This window comes from Diplotaxodon limnothrissa, linkage group LG11 (genome assembly GCF_057381915.1).
Source record: "Diplotaxodon limnothrissa isolate DT_005_m linkage group LG11, D_limnothrissa_male_GT1.1, whole genome shotgun sequence".
NCBI lineage: Eukaryota > Metazoa > Chordata > Actinopteri > Cichliformes > Cichlidae > Diplotaxodon > Diplotaxodon limnothrissa.
In genome coordinates this window covers 198,908-220,494 of record NC_140606.1, presented here as the reverse complement: position 1 = coordinate 220,494, position 21,587 = coordinate 198,908, and positions in this window count along the sequence as shown.

Here is a 21,587-nt window from a genome sequence, read left to right as displayed (position 1 = left end):
TTTGACTTTGACCCAGGTGTCGTCTACATATCTGTACCAGTGGCTGGGTACTCTCTCTTTAAAAGAGCCAGGAGCCTTTCTTTCCACCTCCTCCATGTAAAGGTTGGCTACAATAGGTGACACGGGGGAGCCCATGGCACAGCCATGTTTTTGTCTGTAGACACCCTCGTTGTATTTGAAATATGTTGTGGTAATGCAGAGGTCTAACAGTGTGCAAATCTGATCGGGTGTGAAGTTGGTCCTGTCTTCCAATGAGCTGTCTTCTTGTAGTCGTTTTCTGACAGTCTCCACGGCCTCCATGGTGGTGTACTTTAACGAACTCCTCCTTGGGATTTAGTCCTATGAACTTGAAATTTGGACAGTGCCAACTACACACCTGGGCCATATTAAATTGCGGAGCTTTTGAGTTTTCACAATACGGTGACGCCGTGGCGCCACGGCAAATGTTGATGACTTGCCATGAAAATCGTATTGCGTCTCATTCTGTCATACATTGTCCGATCTGGACCAAAGAGAACACATATAATAAGGCTCCACCCCTGAAGATATTTCAACTGCCATATTTGACATCAAGGACAGCGCCACCTAGTGGGAACAGGAAATGTCATGTTTTACACTTTGGGGTACAGTATAGTGATGGGTGACATCTGCAGCCTCAAATTTCTCCAGGCAAGCCTTAAGGAGTTGGTCTTGGGTTACAGTGAAAACTGTGAGTTTTCGCGAAAGGGTGTGACCCCAGCAGCATGGCGAACTTTGATGTCACGCCATGAAGAAACAAATTAGTATAACTCAATGAAATCCAGTCTGATCAGTACCAGACTTTACAGGCATGATGTCAGACCCGCCCTGAACAGATTGATGTGCCCATTGTCGGAAATACGGACAGCGCCACCTAGTGGCAACAGGAAATGTCATGGCTTTAATTTTGTTGTACTGATTTTCACAGGCTCATCGTGGCCACCTCAAAAGCGGTGAATATCATCATCAGTCCCTCGTGATGCTTCAGTGCAAAAATTGTGACTTTAAACTGAACGGCGCACCCTGGTGGCAACGCTGTTCACCATGAAAGATGAAGTGGCTTTTGAGGGTCTTGGCAAGTTTATAGAGGCTTAAAATTTGGCACACACCTCCAATGTGATGAAGGCTTTGTTGTCATGTGATCATTTTCATTGAATATCCCAAAATGGCTCCACAGCGCCCCCTACAAAATTTCAAAACCACAGCCCCAGCTCTGTGTTTTATGTATGAATCTGAAACCTGGTAGGCTTATAGGAGATATCAAGATGTACAAAAAAGTCTCTTGGAGCAATATCCCAAATCCAACAGGAAGTCAGCCATTTTAAAATTAATGTGCAATTTTGGCAACATTTTCCCCTCTTTTCAGGCACCGTTCTTTGACGTACTCCTCCAAGGGATTTCATCAGATTGATGCAATCTCCTGTGTGTGGAATCTAAAGACCTTTGTGATGTTAAATTGCGAAGCTTTTTACATTAAGGGAAATGGGGTGGTCATGGCGGCACGTGGAGTTTCAATCACTCGCCAAAAAGCAGTAATCTGCTGTCACTCAAAATCAAAATGTTCAATCTCTCCCAAAGGTCACAGGCGTGATGAGACTCGAGCTAGGAAATGTTTGTTATGCCATTTGTCAGTAATGGTTAGAGCGCCACCTACTGGGACAACTATAATCATGATTGAATGAGATGAATTGTTAGCTGGTGGTTAAATGCATGAATTCCATCAATGTGACATCAGATCGGAGGTGCTGGTTTTAGGTGTTGGGCGTGGCTCGACGTGCCGGGGGTGCGAGGGCCCTCATAACGCTGCTTGCAGCTTTAATTAGGGCCCGAGCACCGAGAGTGCGAAGGCCCTATTGTATCTGCTCCGTTTCTTATTAGGGCCCGAGCACCGAGAGTGCGAAGGCCCTATTGTATCTGCTCCGTTTCTTATTATTATTATTCACCCCAAACAAGGGCCTTTTTGAGGGCCTAAACATGCTCAAAAACTCATGAAATTTTGCACACATGCCAGGTTTGGTGAAAAATTTTGTATTTTAATGGTTTTACATATGAGCACTGGGAAATGGCTCTAGAGCGCCACCTATGCCTTGTTAAATGCAGCCCTACGACCACACGGTTTGAGCTACATGTATGAAATTTGGCACACATGTGTATCATGTCAAGACGAACAAAAAAGTCTGTGGGCCCATTGACGCAAACCCAACAGGAAGTCCGCCATTTTGGATTGAAGGTGACATTTTGGCTCTGATTTTACCGTTTCCATGCCTTGTACTTTAACGAACTCCTCCTTGGGATTTGGTCCTATAAACTTCAAATTTGGACAGTGTCAACTACACCCTTGTGCCATGTTAAATTGCGGAGCTTTTGAGTTTTCACAATACTATGAGGCCGTGGCGCCATGGCGAATTTCGATGACTCGCCATGAAAATCTTATTGCCTCTCATTTTGTCATACATTTTCTGACCTTGACCAAAGTGAACACATATGATAAGGCTCCACCCCTGAACATATTACAACTGCCATATTTGACATCAAGGACAGCGCCACCTAGTGGGAACAGGAAATGTCATGTTTTACACTTTGGGGTACAGTATAGTGATGGGTGACATCTGCAGCCTCAAATTTCTCCAGGAAAGCCTTAAGGAGTTGGTCTTGGGTTACAGTGAAAACTGTGAGTTTTCGCGAAAGGGTGTGACCCCAGCAGCATGGCGAACTTTGATGTCACGCCATGAAGAAACAAATTAGTATAACTCAATGAAATCCAGTCTGATCAGTACCAGACTTTACAGGCATGATGTCAGACCCGCCCTGAACAGATTGATGTGCCCATTGTCGGAAATACGGACAGCGCCACCTAGTGGCAACAGGAAATGTCATGGCTTTAACTTTGTTGTACTGATTTTCACAGGTTGATCGTGGCCACCTCAAAAGCGGTGAATATCACCATCAGTCCCTCGTGATGCTTCAGTGCAAAAATTGTGACTTTAAACTGAACGGCGCACCCTGGTGGCAACGCGGTCCACCATGAAAGATGAAGTGGCTTTTGAGGGGCTTGGAAAGTCTATAGAGGCTTGAAATTTGGCACACACCTCCAATGTGATGAAGGCTTTGTTGTCATGTGATCATTTTCATTGAATAGCGCGAAATGGCTCCACAGCGCCCCCTACAATATTTCAAAACATCAGCCCTTGCTCTGTGTTTTATCTATGAGTCTGAAACCTGGTAAGCTTATGGAAGATATTAAGATGTACAAAAAAGTCTCTTGGAGCAATATCCCAAATCCAACAGGAAGTCAGCCATTTTAAAATTAATGTGCAATTTTGGCAACATTTTCCCCTCTTTTCAGGCATCGTTCTTTGACGAACTCCTCCAAGGGATTTCATCAGATTGCACTATTCTTCAGTGTGTGGAATCCAAAGACCTTTGTGTTGTTAAATTGCGAAGCTTTTTACGTTCAGGGAAACGGGGTGGTTATGGCGGCACGTAGACTCTCAATCACTCGCCAAAACGCAGTAATCTGCTGTTACTCAAAAACACAATGTCCAATCTTACCCAAAGGTCGCAGGCATAATGAGACTCGAGTTCGGAAATGTTTGTTATGCCATTTGTACATAATGGTTAGAGTGCCACCTAGTGGAACGACTAGCTAATCATGAATGAATGAGTTGAAATGTTAGCTGGTGGTTAAATGCATGAATTCCATCAATGTGACATCAGATCGGACGTGCTGGTTTTAGGTGTTGGCAGTGGCTCGACGTGCCGGGGGTGCGAGGGCCCTCATAACGCTGCTTGCAGCTTTAATTAGGGCCCGAGCACTGACAGTGCGAAGGCCCTATTGTATCTGCTCCGTTTCTTATTATTATTATTATTAGGGCCCGAGCACTGACAGTGCGAAGGCCCTATTGTAATTGCTCTGTTTATTATTATTATTATTATTATTATTATTATTAGGGCCCGAGCACCGAGAGTGCGAAGGCCCTATTGTATCTGCTCCGTTTCTTATTATTATTAGGGCCCGAGCACTGAGAGTGCGAAGGCCCTATTGTATCTGCTCCGTTTCTTATTAGGGCCCGAGCACTGACAGTGCGAAGGCCCTATTGTAATTGCTCTGTTTATTATTATTAGGGCCCGAGCACTGACAGTGCGAAGGCCCTATTGTAATTGCTCTGTTTATTATTATTATTATTATTATTATTATTATTATTCCGGCAAATGAATTGGCCGTTTGAGGGCCTAAACATGCTCGAAAACTCATGAAATTTTGCACACGCGTCAGGTCTGGTGAAAATTTACGTATTTTAATGTTCCCAGACATGGCCAGGGAAAATTAGCTCAGTAGCGCCACCTAGAAAAATGAAAAACGCGAGCCCCCGGTATGGGTATGACCTACACGTTTGAAAGTCGGTACACCTATATAACGTTCAGAGTCGAACAAAAAAGTCTATTATGGCAATGTCCTAAACCCAACAGGAAGTCCGCCATTTTGGATTGAAGGTGACATTTTGGGTCTGATTTTACCGTTTCCATGCCTTGTACTTTAACGAACTCCTCCTTGGGATTTGGTCCTATAAACTTCAAATTTGGACAGTGTCAACTACACCCTTGTGCCATGTTAAATTGCGGAGCTTTTGAGTTTTCACAATACTATGAGGCCGTGGCGCCACGGTGAATTTCGATGACTCGCCATGAAAATCTTATTGCCTCTCATTTTGTCATACATTTTCTGACCTTGACCAAAGTGAACACATATGATAAGGCTCCATCCCTGAACATATTTCAACTGCCATATTTGACATCAGGGTTAGGGTTAGGTTAGGGGAAATTGAAACTCCTCCCTGCACGAGGAGGGCAGGAGTAGGTGCACGCTCCGCACCATGACCCTTCCCGAGACCCGTTACGTTGTCGCCACCCCATCTACCGTATCCGGCAGTCCCCAGGTCCGAATTGAGGTAAGTACCGTCCTTTTCTTTTTTAGGTTCAGGTAAGTACCAAATTATATTTAATTTTGCCAAATTTGTGTTTTATTTGTCCTGTTCTTTAGGTTTTTAACTGTTTTTTAATAAAATTTGTCTTTGCTCAATGAATTTAGTCTCTGTGTCGTTTTTATTTCCAATTTTTAGGTTTTTAAACTTCTTTTATCCATAAATTATCCAATTTTTAGGTTATAAATTTAGGATGTTCCAATTTTTAGGATTCAATTTGTAGGCCAGTAAATCAATATTTTAAATGAAAAAACATCAAAAGAAATCCCCCCCGAAAATAACAAACTAAAATAACAAACTAAAACAACAAACAAAAACACTTTTTAGTGCTGACGCATGGCTGTAGCTACGTTTCGGCTGGATTGTGCCTTCTTCAGGCTGTGCACATGCGTCGCTGGCCAAATTAAAATGAAGAGACTCTTCTCTGCCCCTCCTTTTATATGTGCTGTGGCTCCTCCCTCCAGCAGCCGCTGAAAGTACCGGATGTACGTCACTTTGCTTTTTTTCTTTTTTTGTGTTTTTCTCTTTTTCTTTTTCTGGTTTTTCCTTTTTCTTGCTGCTAACTTTTACTTAATCCTTTGCTTCCCTTCTTTCCTTCTCTCCTTTCCTACCTTTTCTTTGCCTTCTTCCTTTTGTCTCCTAATCCCTGCATCCCTTCCTTTTGCCTTAAAGTCCCTCCTTACTCTTCTCCCCTCCATTGACTTTCCTTTGACAGTCCCTGTTTTCTGGCCTATATTTGTCTTTACTTTGGCTTTATTTCTTTGTCTTTGTGGCCCATCTATAATTTTCCCTCTCTTGGGTTTCTATTTTCCCTCTCTTGGGGTATCATCATCCGCAACTGGGGATGGAATTGGGGTACCTGCACAAAGGGGTCAGCATTGGGGTTGGGGTTAAGGTCAGGGCTTAGGCTGGGGATGGGACTAGAGATAGGGCATTAGTCATGTGGCTAGGGTTTAGAGAAGGTAAGATGGGGGCTCGATTGCCTTTGGCAATCGAGCACCAATGCGCAGGCCATCCTTGCTCCCGGCTCAAGGAACCATGTCCCCAACTTGGTGCCCTGAGAAGGGATTGTTTTAGCATCCTGGGCATGAGGCTTTCAGATGGGGAGGGAGGGGAGGAGGGAGGGAGGGAGAGCGAGAGAAAGGGGTAAGAGAGAGGGAGAGAGGGGAGGGGGGGTGGTTTAAGAGAGAGGGAGAGAGGGGAGGGGGGGGGAAAGTTTTTGGGGGCAAGGGTCAAACCAATATAGGGTTCAAAGTGGTTAGGGTCAGGATTGAACTCAGGGCTGGGCATCAGGGATAAGGTTAAATCCAGCGCAGGGTTAGGATTGGTTAGGTTCAGGATAAATCTCATGGTCAGGGTGCTACAGCAAATACATACAGAGACAGGTGGAACGACGGTAACAGCGATGATGATGATGAATATGACAAGCATGGCAACAAGCATAGCAACAACAAGACACTAATAAATGACAATTATGTACATTGTGTGGACTTTATGTCCCTTTAAAAACTTTTTTCATTTAACCCCTTAGGGTGTACAGTGTCTAATTTGGCAATCCAGCCTCTTTCAGCCTTCCTCCTCTGCTGAGCTGTCCATCTGGGGTTTGCCTGTATCACTGTTGCTCTAACAGATTTCCAGCCATGTGACAGGAAGTGTTTCACCAAATATGTTTGTGTGTTCTTTTTCCTTAACACATTATACCTGTGCTGGGTGAATCTGGTCAGAAGTGTGTTGCCTGTCTCACCAACATATTGGATGCCACATTCGCTGCAAGTAATCACATAAACACAGTTCTTGGAGCGTGGAGAACCGTTACACTGTGAGTGGAATACATTTCCGTTTGAGAAGCTGCGCAACCATGTTTGGTGCTTAAAAAATTGCCCTTGGTCTCTGAGTTTGGGCTCAGAGAGAGGTGAAAGTTTTGCCTTAATGAGGAAATCCCTCAGGTTTTTATTCCTCCTAAAGGCCGCTATCACCTTATGATCACCCAGCAATTGGGTTTTCTGGACAAGATCCTGAAAGTTGCTCTTAATCACTCTGATCAGTTTGCATGTTGATGGGGCATATGTCACAATCACTGGTAGGATAGGGGTCAGATCAATGGGTTTGGTCTGTAGGAATGATTTAAAACATTTCCTAAGGAAAGAGCGACAGTACCCCCTAGTGGCGAGAGCTGCAAATAGAATTTTGGTCGCTGCTCTGAAATCAGTCCGCTGGGTGCAGATTCTGTGGAATCGCAATAATTGGGACTTAATTAGACCAGCAAAGGTATGTTTCGGGTGGAAGCTTGTTTTAAACAACAATGCATGTGTGTCCGTGGGTTTGAAAAACACTTTGATGTCCAATTTGTGGGTCTGTGAAAAATTTGGGCCTTTAAAAGTGGTTGTGTCCAAGAAGTCAATTGTGGAGTCGCTAATTGTGGATTTAAGTTTAATTGAGTCATTGTGATTATTCAGAGTGCTTAGAAACGTTTCAAAATCTTGTTCAGAATGAGGCCATACTCCCCAGATGTCGTCAAGAAACCTGTAGTAATACAATGGTTTTTTAATACATTTTGCCAGGGCTGCAGTTTCCCATTCAGCCATGAATATGTTGGCGTATGCTGGGGCAAATTTCTTGTCCATGGCTGTCCCTTTTATTTGTAAGAAGAAGTCCCCGTTGAATTCAAAGTCATTTCTTGTCAGATTGATTTCCAATAATTGTAATAATTCTTTTTCTGGCCTTTTCTTTTCTGGATATTTGTGGAAAATATTCCTAATTGAGTTCATTCCCTCCTTAATGTCAATATTGGTGTACAGGCTGTCAATGTCAATCGAGAAGAGAAATGAGTTAGGGGGTACCTCTGCCTGTTTCACCTTCTCCACAAAGTCATATGTGTCTTTAATGTAACTATCATGCTTTGTGGACAAGGGATTCAGGAAAAAGTCCAGGTATTCTGCTGTGTGGTATGTTTCACTTTCACAGTCAGATACGATGGGACGCCCGGGGGGCACCTGGAATGGTACAGACCACTTTGCCGGGTCTTTGTGGATTTTGGGTAGCAAATAAAACAGCCTTCCTCTTGGCTCAGAGGAGCCTAATAAATAGTTTTTTTGTTTCATATTAATGAATTTCTTTTGATAAAGATTATTAATTATTTTCTCCACAATAGGCAGTGTGTCCAAATAGATGGGTTTCTTCAATTTTGAGTAGTATGTTGTATCATTTAGTTGTCTGTAGCCCTCCTGTAAATATTGATCTCTGTCCAGGATGACCACAGCACTTCCTTTGTCTGCCGGTTTTATAATTATTTGTTTGTTTTCTCTTAGTTCTTTTAGAGCTTTGGTTTCTTCTCCCTTTAAGTTAGGTTTGATGCGGTCAATCTGGAAATGATTATCAAAATATTCATAATCAGCTTTCACCAAGGTGGACACCTCATGTGGAAGCTGGCCCAAGGGAGGAGACCAATCAGATTTGGGAGTGAAGGGTTGGGGTTCTGTATCAGACTTATCCCCATAATGTATAGCCAATTTGACCCTTCTGTGGTATTGTTGAATGTCGTATCTACATTGTAATAGGAAATTTTTATTGTGACCTTTTGTGGGAATGAAATTAAGGCCCCTACTTAAAAGGGTCCGCTGAGCAGTGGAAGGCTGAAAGTGTTTAGATAAATTAATGACACTGTTGCAATTGTCACAACTTACCCCCTCCCTGTTGGCTGGATTCATGGGGACACCACATTTACATAGTTACTCCAATGCTCCAACATACACTTCGCTGTCTTATCAGTCCAGTGGATATTGTCCTTTTCTGTGTGGAACATTGAAGCAGGAAGAGTAGGTATGTGTTCGTCCAGACCTGCAATAAAAGTGTTCAAGTGCAGCAGTGTTTCCTGCTCATTCTGGGGCAGAGCTGAGGAGAAGTTAATAGCTGGAATGTAGATGTCAGCCTCAGGAAATCTTTCCTGGGCTGTCTGCAGTGCCTTTTTCAGCTCTGTGACCGGTGTGCTCTTGTCTCTTTGTGACCTATTGTTTAGGCCAAAAGATAACACCAGTGTTTCCAAATCTTCGTCGCAGGTCGCTTTTTCCAAAAGGGCTTGTGCGTGGCACCATTTCGCCCCGGGAAAACTGTCCATTTGTATTCCTGGTGCTGAAAAGGATGGGAGTGTGCTCACATTCGAATCACCCATGATGAGTGATGTTTCTCTGATGTGAAGACTCCAGTCTTCTTCTGCGTGTTCGGGTGTCTCGTTGGAGGGTGCGTTTGCTGAATAGGTGAACCTGGTGAAGAGGGAGGAGACAGGGAGGATTCCTCAATTCTCCTCGTTTGGAGGCGGGTCTGCACGCAGGATTTCAGTCTATCCTGAGTGGTGCGTGGCAGGCTGGAGTGTGAAGCTGTCGGGGGTTTGGGCGCTGTTCTTCTGCCTCCCTTGGATTTGGTGGGGGTGAATTCCCCCTGTGTGAGGTCCATTACCTCGATCTCCATTTTTTCAATGCACCAAGGTTCCGGAATGTTCGGAATTCCGGAATGTTCAGAGTTCCGGAATGCACCAAGGTTCCGGAATGCACAATGGTTCCGGAATGTTCAGAGTTCCGGAATGTTCAGAGTTCCGGAATGCACCAAGGTTCCGGAATGTTCGGAATTCCGGAATGTTCAGAGTTCCGGAATGCACCAAGGTTCCGGAATGTTCGGAATTCCGGAATGTCCAGAGTTCCGGAATGTTCAGAGTTCCGGAATGCACCAAGGTTCCGGAATGTTCGGAATTCCGGAATGTTCAGAGTTCCGGAATGTTCAGAGTTCCGGAATGCACCAAGGTTCCGGAATGTTCGGAATTCCGGAATGTACCAAGGTTCCGGAATGTTCAGAGTTCCGGAATGCACCAAGGTTCCGGAATGTTCAGAATTCCGGAATGTTCAGAGTCCCGGAATGTTCAGAGTTCCGGAATGCACCAAGGTTCCGGAATGTTCGGAATTCCGGAATGTTCAGAGTTCCGGAATGTTTGGAGTTCCGGAATGCACCAAGGTTCCGGAATGTTCGGAGTTCCGGATTGCACCAAGGTTCCGGAATTCAGAGTTCCGGAATGCACCAAGGTTCCGGAATGCACAAAGGTTCCGGAATTCAGAGTTCCGGAATGCAGCAAGGTTCCGGAATTTTCAAAATTCCGGAATGTTCAGAGTTCCGGAATGTTCAGAGTTCCGGAATGCACCAAGGTTCCGGAATGTTCGGAATTCCGGAATGTACCAAGGTTCTGGAATGTTCAGAGTTCCGGAATGCACCAAGGTTCCGGAATGTTCGGAATTCCGGAATGTTCAGAGTTCCGGAATGCACCAAGGTTCCGGAATGCACCAAGGTTCCGGAATGTTCGGAATTCCGGAATGTACCAAGGTTCCGGAATTCAGAGTTCCGGAATGCAGCAAGGTTCCGGAATTTTTAGAATTCCGGAATGTTCAGAGTTCCGGAATGTTCAGAGTTCCGGAATGCACCAAGGTTCCGGAATGTTCGGAATTCCGGAATGTACCAAGGTTCCGGAATGTTCAGAGTTCCGGAATGCACCAAGGTTCGGGAATGTTCGGAATTCCGGAATGTACCAAGGTTCCGGAATGTTCAGAGTTCCGGAATGCACCAAGGTTCCGGAATGCACAAAGGTTCCGGAATTCAGAGTTCCGGAATGCAGCAAGGTTCCGGAATTTTCAGAATTACGGAATGTTCAGAGTTCCGGAATGCACCAAGGTTCCGGAAAGTTCGGAATTCCGGAATGTACCAAGGTTCCGGAATGTTCAGAATTCCGGAATGCACCAAGGTTCCGGAATGCACCAAGGTTCCGGAATGTTCGGAATTCCGGAATGTTCAGAGTTCCGGAATGCACCAAGGTTCCGGAATGTTCGGAATTCCGGAATGTTCAGAGTTCCAGAATGCACCAAGGTTCTGGAATGTTCGGAATTCCGGAATGTTCAGAGTTCCGGAATGCACCAAGGTTCCGGAATGTTCGGAATTCCGGAATGTTCAGAGTTCCGGAATGCACCAAGGATCCGGAATGTTCGGAATTCCGGAATGCACCAAGGTTCCGGAATGTTCGGAATTCCGGAATGTTCAGAGTTCCGGAATGTTCAGAGTTCCGGAATGTTCAGAGTTCCGGAATGCACCAAGGTTCCGGAATGTTCAGAGTTCCGGAATGCACCAAGGTTCCGGAATGTTCGGAATTCCGGAATGTTCAGAGTTCCGGAATGCACCAAGGTTCCGGAATGTTCGGAATTCCGGAATGTTCAGAGTTCCGGAATGCACCAAGGATCCGGAATGTTCGGAATTCCGGAATGCACCAAGGTTCCGGAATGTTCAGAATTCCGGAATGTTCAGAGTTCCGGAATGTTCAGAGTTCCGGAATGTTCAGAGTTCCGGAATGTACCAAGGTTCCGGAATGTTCGGAATTCCGGAATGTTCGGAATTCCGGAATGAACCAAGGTTCTGGAATGTTCAGAGTTCCGGAATGCATCAAGGTTCCGGAATGTTCAGAGTTCCGGAATGTACCAAGGTTCCGGAATGTTCAGAGTTCCGGAATGCACCAAGGTTCCGGAATGCACAAAGGTTCCGGAATGTTCAGAGTTCCGGAATGCACCAAGGTTCCGGAATGTTCGGAATTCCGGAATGTTCAGAGTTCCGGAATGTTTGGAGCTCCGGAATGCACCAAGGTTCCGGAATGTTCAGAGTTCCGGAATGCACCAAGGTTCCGGAATGCACCAAGGTTCCGGAATGTTCGGAATTCCGGAATGTACCAAGGTTCCGGAATGTTCGGAATTCCGGAATGTTCAGAGTTCCGGAATGTTCAGAGTTCCGGAATGCACCAAGGTTCCGGAATGTTCGGAATTCCGGAATGTACCAAGGTTCCGGAATGTTCAGTGTTCCGGAATGTTCAGAGTTCCGGAATGTTCAGAGTTCCGGAATGCACCAAGGTTCCGGAATGCACAAAGTTTCCGGAATGTTCAGAGTTCCGGAATGCACCAAGGTTCCGGAATGTTCGGAATTCCGGAATGTTCAGAGTTCCGGAATGAACTCTGTTCTGTACATTTTAATTCTGTTGTTTTGATTCAAATTCCATTGTTTTGATTCAAACTCTGTTCTGTACATTCTAATTCCGTTGTTTTGATTCAAACTCTGTTCTGTACATTCTAATTCCATTGTTTTTATTCAAACTCTGTTCTGTACATTCTACTTCCGTTTTTCATTCAAACTCTGTTCTGTACATTCTAATTCCGTTGTTTTCATTCAAAGTCTGTTGTGTACATTCTACTTCCGTTGTTTTCATTCAAACTCTGTTCTGTATATTCTAAATCCCTTGTTTTCATTCAAACTCTGTTCTGTACATTCTAATTCCGTTGTTTTCATTCAAACTCTATTCTGTACATTCCAATTCCGTTGTTTTCATTCAAACTCTGTTCTGTACATTTCAATTCTGTTTTTTTTATTCTAATTCCATTGTTTTCATTCAAACTCTGTTCTGTACATTCTACTTCCGTTTTTCATTCAAACTCTGTTCTGTACATTTTAATTCCGTTGTTTTCATTCAAACTCTGTTCTGTACATTCTAATTCCGTTGTTTTCATTCAAACTCTTTCATTCAAACTCTGTTCTGTACATTCTAATTCCGTTGTTTTCATTCAAACTCTGTTCTGTACATTCTAATTCCGTTTTTTTTCATTCAAACTCTGTTCTGTACATTCTAATTCCGTTTTTTTCATTCAAACTCTATTCTGTACATTCTAATTCCGTTGTTTTCATTCAAACTCTGTTCTGTACATTTCAATTCTGTTTTTTTTATTCTAATTCTGTTCTGTACATTCTAATTCTGTTGTTTTCATTCAAACTCTATTCTGTACATTCTAATTCCGTTGTTTTCATTCAAACTCTGTTCTGTACATTTCAATTCTGTTTTTTTTATTCTAATTCTGTTGTTTTGATTCAAATTTAGTTCTGTTCATTCTAATTTCGTTGTTTTCATTCAAACTCTGTTCTGTACATTCTAATTCTCTTGTTCTCATTCAAATTCCGTTTTTTTCATTCAAACTATGTTCTATACATTTCAATTCTCTTGTTTTGATTCAAATTCCATTGTTTTCTTTCAAATTCTGTTCTCTACATTCTAATTCCGTTGTTTTCATTCAAACTCTGTTCTGTACATTCTAATTCCGTTGTTTTCATTCAAACTCTGTTCTGTACATTCTAATTCCGTTGTGTTCATTCAAACTCTGTTCTGTACATTCTATTTCCGTTGTTTTCATTCAAACTCTGTTCTGTACATTCTAATTCCTTTGATATCATTCAAACTCTGTTCTGTACATTCTAATTCCGTTGTTTTCATTCTAATTCTGTTGTTTGTTTTAATATTCCATTGTTTTCATTCTAATTCTGTTGTTTTCATTCAAATTACATTGTTTTGATTCAAATTCAGTTCTGTTCATTCTAATTTCGTTGTTTTCATTCAAACTCTGTTCTGTACATTCTAATTCTCTTGTTCTCATTCAAATTCCGTTTTTTTCATTCAAACTCTGTTCTATACATTTCAATTCTCTTGTTTTGATTCAAATTCCATTGTTTTCTTTCAAATTCTGTTCCCTACATTCTAATTCCGTTGTTTTCATTCAAACTCTGTTCTGTACATTCTAATTCCGTTGTGTTCATTCAAACTCTGTTCTGTACATTCCATTTCCGTTGTTTTCATTCAAACTCTGTTCTGTACATTCTAATTCCTTTGATATCATTCAAACTCTGTTCTGTACATTTTAATTCCGTTGTTTTCATTTAAAGTCTATTCTGTACATTCTAATTCTCTTGTTTTCATTCAAGTTCTGTTCTGTACATTCTAATTCCGTTGTTTTCATTCAAACTCTGTTCTCTACATTCTAATTCTGTTGTTTTCATTCAAATTCCATTTTTTTGATTCAAATTCAGTTCTGTTCATTCTAATTCTGTTGTTTTCATTCAAACTCTGTTCTGTACATTCAAATTCCATTGTTTTTCCATTGAACTGAATTTGAATCAAAACAATGGAATTTGAATGAAAACAACAGAATTAGAATGAAAACAATGGACTATTAATACATTCTAATTCCGTTGTTTTCATTCAAACTCTGTTCTGTACATTTCAATTCAGTTTTTTTTATTCTAATTCCATTTTTTTCATTCAAACTCTGTTCTGTACATTCTAATTCCTTTGATATCATTCAAACTCTGTTCTGTACATTCTAATTCCGTTGTTTTCATTCAAACTCTGTTCTGTACATTCTAATTCCGTTTTTTTTCATTCAAACTCTGTTCTGTACATTTCAATTCTGTTGTTTTGATTCAAATTCCATTGTTTTCTTTCAAATTCTGTTCTCTATTCTAATTCCGTTGTTTTCATTCTAATTCTGTTTTTTGTTTTAATATTCCATTGTTTTCATTCTAATTCTGTTGTTTTCATTCAAATTCCATTGTTTTTATTCAAATTCAGTTCTGTTCATTCTAATTTCGTTGTTTTCATTCAAACTCTGTTCTGTACATTCTAATTCTGTTGTTTTGATTCAAATTCCATTGTTTTTCCATTGAACTGAATTTGAATCAAAACAATGGAATTTGAATGAAAACAACAGAATTAGAATGAAAACAATGGACTATTAATACATTCTAATTCCGTTGTTTTCATTCAAACTCTGTTCTGTACATTTCAATTCAGTTTTTTTATTCTAATTCCATTGTTTTCATTCAAACTCTGTTCTATACATTCTAATTCTGTTTTTTTCATTCAAACTCTGTTCTGTACATTCTAATTCCGTTTTTTTCACTCAAACTCTATTCTGTACATTTCAATTCTGTTGTTTTGATTCAAATTCCATTGTTTTTATTCAAACTCTGTTTTGTACATTCTACTTCCGTTTTTCATTCAAACTCTGTTCTGTACATTCTAATTCTGTTGTTTTCATTCAAAGTCTGTTCTGTACATTCTAATTCCGTTGTTTTCATTCAAACTCTGTTCTGTACATTCTAATTCCGTTGTTTTCATTCAAAATCTGTTCTGTACATTCTAATTCCGTTGTTTTCATTCAAAATCTATTCTGTACATTCTAATTCCGTTGTTTTCATTCAAACTCTGTTCTGTACATTTCAATTCTGTTTTTTTTATTCTAATTCCGTTGTGTTCATTCAAACTCTGTTCTGTACATTCAAATTCTGTTGTTTACTTTCCAACTCTGTTCTGTACATTCTAATTCCGTTTTTTTTTCATTCAAACTCTGTTCTGTACATTCTAATTCCGTTGTTTTCATTCTAATTCTGTTGTTTGTTTTAATATTCCATTGTTTTCATTCTAATTCTGTTGTTTTCATTCAAATTCCATTGTTTTGATTCAAATTCAGTTCTGTTCATTCTAATTTCGTTGTTTTCATTCAAATTCCGTTTTTTTCATTCAATCTCTGTTCTATACATTTCAATTCTGTTGTTTTGATTCAAATTCCATTGTTTTCTTTCAAATTCTGTTCTCTACATTCTAATTCCGTTGTTTTCATTCAAACTCTGTTCTGTACATTCTAATTCCGTTGTTTTCATTCAAACTCTGTTTTGTACATTCTAATTCCGTTGTTTTCATTCAAACTCTGTTCTGTACATTCTAATTCCGTTGTTTTCATTCAAAGTCTGTTCTGTACATTCTAATTCCGTTTTTTTCATTCAAACTCTGTTCTGTATGTTCTAATTCCCTTGTTTTCATTCAAACTCTGTTCTGTACATTCTAAATCCGTTGTTTTCATTCAAACTCTGTTCTGTACATTCTAATTCCGTTGTTTTCATTCAAACTCTGTTCTGTACATTTCAATTCAGTTTTTTTTATTCTAATTCCATTGTTTTCATTCAAACTCTGTTCTGTACATTCTAATTCTGTTTTTTTCATTCAAACTCTGTTCTGTACATTTCAATTCAGTTTTTTTTATTCTAATTCCATTGTTTTCATTCAAACTCTGTTCTGTACATTCTAATTCTGTTTTTTTTTTTCATTCAAACTCTGTTCTGTACATTCTAATTCTGTTGTTTTCATTCAAAGTCTGTTCTGTACATTCTAATTCCGTTGTTTTCATTCAAACTCTGTTCTGTATATTCTAATTCCCTTGTTTTCATTCAAACTCTGTTCTGTACATTCTAATTCTGTTGTTTTCATTCAAATTCTGTTCTGTACATTCTAATTCCGTTGTTTTCATTCAAACTCTTGTTAAGGTTCAAAATATTGGGAATGTACACCAGAGCAAAAACCCACAATAATAATACTGGTCCGGCCGGGTTGAGTCAAACGATGATTTAATGATCACACACGTGGGAGATGGACACTGTATGCAGACAATCTCAGATCTCGTCTCAAAAAACACATCACCATAGTTTCATGAAATCAGGGTATTAGAACGCCCCTTCATGCGTAGTGACAGGTGTAATACAATCAATGTTGACAATTTTATTTAACACAAAGAATAACATTGTCTCCTTCCCGAGGGCAGACACTGACTGCCCCCGTCTCCTGGAACCGTCTGTACCCTGCTAAGACACAACATGGCAGCTACAAGGACTCTCTCATTTATTAAGACCATCAGTGTGTATTGCTCTAAATCAAGTATATAATATTAACTGAATATTGCTGGATCAGCTATTTCTACTTAAAACATATTAAAACATGACTAAGCACAAAATCACCAAGAATAACATCTTATAAGTGCTGTGTAAGCGCGTGCGGCCTTCCAAGCTCAAAGCCTTTGCCCTCCATAGATCAGCCAGACTCGCGCTGGCTGTAGCTTTTAACCTTTAATTAACTTGAGCACAACTCTAGAATAAGCAACGAACTGCAATGTGTATGGAATGATCATGGTTACATCTGCAATGGAAAATCATGTTATTATTCTGGTACCTGTAAGGAAAAGATCAAACTAAAGTTATAACAATCACTGTAATGCAAAGGATAATGTAAGGTCAATTTATGTTTAATGCAAAGCTGGTTATATACTTCTGATGAACTAATAATGCCATATTAAAATATTAAATGATAATGAGAAAAACATCCCCTCCTTATTCTACAATTCCCTCTGTTGACCTCTGGAGAATCCAGAGGTCACAAACAGTTGTGTCCCTCCTTGGCCTACACATTCAGTTCTACATGCATCATTGACATCATGGACATTGGAGTAATGACTCCAGGGTCCACTGCCCTCACAGACATACTTTTGACCATTCTTCTGGCACAAGGGATGAGACAACAACAACAAATAACCATAATACCCACCACAACAGACAAAGAAAACATGACCGAAGCGATAACCCCCTTCCACCGTCCGAACACTGAGGTCAGCCAGCCTTCCAACGGACTATCAACACCGGAGTGATCATGCATAGTTTCAGAAAGGCTCTTTAGGCCCTCCAGAGCCTTGGTTACCGACTCATCTGGAGCAGTGTTATTTGGAATAAAGGTGCAACACTGATCGGCAAACATAGAACAAACGCCCCCTTTTTCCGCTAACAACATATCAAGGGCCATTCTATTCTGCACTCCCATTAACGAGGTCGGACCCACCTGCTCCGCCAACCCCTCCATGCCGTCTCTGGTCAGGTTCGAGAGTCTCAGTACATTATAGTGAACATAATTGATCCTATCTACGTTCTTGCGTTCTTAACCCTTTTGGATCAACCCCCGCTGTTTCCACCCCCAGAACCAAATACATAGATTGTTTGCGATGCCAATTCCCCAATGATAAGGTTAACGCGTTTCCAGAGGGGCTAAAATCCCTCTGTAGTTTAAGCTCGTTTTCTGATCTTAATTCTAACGGTTCCCAATTTTGCCCAGTATAACCCCTTACCTGGTCCCAATTACGGCACCAGCTGTCATATGGACGATTTCCCCTCTCACAGTGCGTACTCACTGAATAATCCCAACAGAGCCACACATTATATCCCCTCCAGGCACCGCCGACGTCCCTACAATTAACAACATCACACAGATCAAACATAAAAGAAATTGTGGGGCCAATAACATAATCTAATTCTAAACCACCATATGTGCTGAGACACTCATCCTTTTTACCAGAGACCTCGCGCTTCACTCTTGCCCACAGCTTTAAATCACTATAGATCACGCGTGATATAATTTGTGTATCAAACAACGCCGGACTGGCATGGCCTCCGTGCTCAGACTGGTTTCCCGGGTCGGTCTGCAACAAACAAATCAAAAAACAAATAGCCATGATTAGCAACATAATTGACATCAAACTCATAATAATTTTGAACATTGTGATGGCTTTTGAAACTCTTCTTTCATCACCAGTGTCTGATTGTTGTGATGGCATGGTTGTATGTGAATGTTATGGTGTAGTAAAAAGTTCAAAGCCCTTTATCAGAGCCTCTCTCTTGTTCTAGGTGTTCAGTGTGGTACCGCTCCTTTTCGTTGGCACGGCGATCTCCTCCTAGGCTGCTCTTCTTTCTTCGACCTTCCGGGTAGACCACCGGTCGGCCCGTTGCACAGGTGTGAGGGTTTATTCTGCCTCTCAATTTCACCTGTGATGGGTGGAGATTGATCCTTCCCCACCAAGCCCTCGTGCGCGGCCGCGCACTGCGTCCAGTGATACCAGGTGTCGCCTTTCCCCTTCAGTTGGACCGCTGTCGCCGTCCGAGCCGATACCTCATATGGCTCAATCCAGCGGGGTTCCTTCCACTTGCGTTTGATGACTCTCAGCCACACTGTTTTCGCGTCCGGGACCTCTCCTTCTCCTGTGGGCCCTTTTACAAGCCGCCTGTTTTGTGAAATTGGACACAAGCGCCTTTAACTCGTTCCAGTAGTCTGCGTGGGACCGGTTCCCCTTTTTGTCCCGTTCAACCGAGCCCACCGTCCAAGGTGCCGGAAACTGTCTCCCTGTTTGCAGCTCATATGGTGTAAAACCTGTGGATTAATTAGCAGAACATCTTATGGTCATCAACGCAACCGGCAGGGCTGCGACCCAATTTAGCCCTGTTTGCGCGCAGATTTTTGCCAATTTGTTTTTCAAATTTAGGTTCATTCTTTCTACTTTTCCCTGAGACTGAGGATGATAGACCGTTCCAAATTTATGCTGGACGCCCAACATTTTTCTACTTTTGCCAAATCTTGATTTTTAAAATGGGTTCCATTATCTGATCTAATTCTTTTGGAGAACCCATGACGGGGAATGTAATGATTGATTAAACACTTAATGACAGTCTTAGCATCCTCCTTTTTTGTAGCCCAGGCCTCTGGCCAGCCGGTCAGAGCATCAACACACACTAACAAATATCTTACACCGCCAGGCCCGGAATCAATCATATCAGTGAAATCAATAACAATCTCCTTTCCCGGCCTCTCAGGGGGCCGAAACTTACCCACTTCCGGTTTTACTGCTGGCTTAGGCTTGTGTGCCCCACAGATTAAGCACATCCTGGCTTTTTCTCTTATCATTCCTCGCAGCTCAGGATGCCACCAATGACACAAGTTTCTCTCCATCTGGGCAATCCCCACGTGGGCGAGTCCGTGGGCTTCATCCACCTTCTGTTCTGCCATTTTGGCTGTCAGCACGGGGCGCCCGTCTGGCCCCCTCCACAAATGTCCATCCTGCCAGGCTCCTTTGTTTTTCCACACCCCCTTTTCCTCTGGGGATGCCTCCTCCTGGGCCTGTTTGACTTCTTCAATCAGGTCAACAGATATCTCCTCTTCTGGAGTTACCTGTATCATTTGTCTCCGTCCTTTGTAGCCTGCGGCCTCCTTCGCGGCTTCGTCTGCTCTCTGGTTTCCTTTTTCCACCATGCTGGTTCCTTGGGAGTGAGCTTTGCATTTTATAATACTCACCTCCTCTGGGTCAGCCAAGGCCTTTTCCAGTTCCTCCATTTCATGTTTGTGGGAAATAGGTGCATTGGTTGCTGTTCTGAATCCTGCTCTTTTCCACTGAGGCAGCTCCACATGCGCTGCTCCAAATGCATATGCCGAGTCGGTGTAGATGTTCACTCTCCTATTCTTGGCTAATCTCAAAGCTCGAGCAAGGGCTATCACTTCAGCTCTCTGGGCCGACTGCTTTCCCTCAATCCTTCCTGACTCTCTGACCTGATAATCTCCTTCTACTCTGCAAACCACCGCGTACCCTGCTTTCAGTCCTCCTTCGTCTCGGTGGCAACATCCATCGGTGAACCAGTCCTCAGCTCCCGGTATGGGTTCGGCCTTCAGGTCCTCTCTAATCTTTTCCTCAATCTGTGATCTTTTGGCGCAGTCATGTGGTTCCCCTACTCCCATTAAATCTGCCATGTTACAGTTTTTTACAGTCGCTAACAAGCGCCTACCCATACTTCAGATACTTTTTCTAAACTCTTAACACAGACCCACACCTACAAAACACAATTGGCCAAATGGATAATATCCTTCCCAAAAATACACTTTGTTAAATATATACTAACTCCTCATTTCAAAATTAGAACACATCTTTCTCTGCACACACTAACTGTACAAAAACACTATAAATCTGACTCAAAATGAAATTAGTCTGTCAAAGAATAACACTTGTTTTCACTTCACAAGGTACATGCAGTCAATCAAAGTACACCAGGTTTCAAAATACTGGCTATTATTGACATTACAAAAACTGCATAGACTTTTATGTTTCAGTGTCACAGGTATTTGCATGCGAAACATGCAATCCACCATATTGACACCAGAAATGTCTTGGTTGGTAACTGTATGTCCACATGTACAGTAATGTTCACATTCAAAAGCATTCCAGTAAAAAGCAAACAAGTTTTTGTTTCTTTACTGTTTACCACAGGAGGTACAGTAGAAACACGGTATGATAGGACAGAGAAAGTTTTACAGTATTGCTTACAGTGAACAAAATATCCATGAAACACACAAGAGCATTCTGAACAAAAAAACAACAGCAAAAAGCCAAGATAAAAAGGGGGGGAGGGGGGGCTAAAAAAAGGCAAAAAAGTTGCATCTAATCTCTGCGATCTTCAGGGTTAGGCCACATGTTTTCATCAACATCACATCTGATGTCAGCCAAGTCGATGCACCTGGGATAAAACCGCCTGGTATGTCGGATCCACCCTTGGCAATCGTCAACTGTGATGTCCCTGGAGCCAGCATCCATGGCTTCAAGGAGGGACATCTGGTCATGTGGCTGATGGTCATAAACCTTCCACCGCCATGCAGAAAAGAACTCCTCTATGGGGTTGAGGAAAGGTGAATAGGGTGGAAGGAAGAGACTCACCAGTCTTGGGTGGAATTCAAACCATGTTGTTATTGCTTGCGAGTGATGGAAAGCCACATTGTCCCAGGTAATTACAAAGGTCCTCATGTTTTCACCCTCCTGACCCTGCTCTGGAACCAGGCGCTGGTGGAGATCATTGAGAAAGGCAAGCAAGCGCTCTGTATTATAGGGTCCAACCTGACATTTGTGAAGGAGTAATCCTGCATTTGCAATTGTTGCACACATGGTAATGTTTGCCCCTCTCTGTCCTGGCACATCAACTGTGGCCCTTTTTCCAATTACATTCCGTCCACGTCGACGCCTTTTGGCCAGATTGAATCCTGCCTCATCGATGTATATGAATTCATGA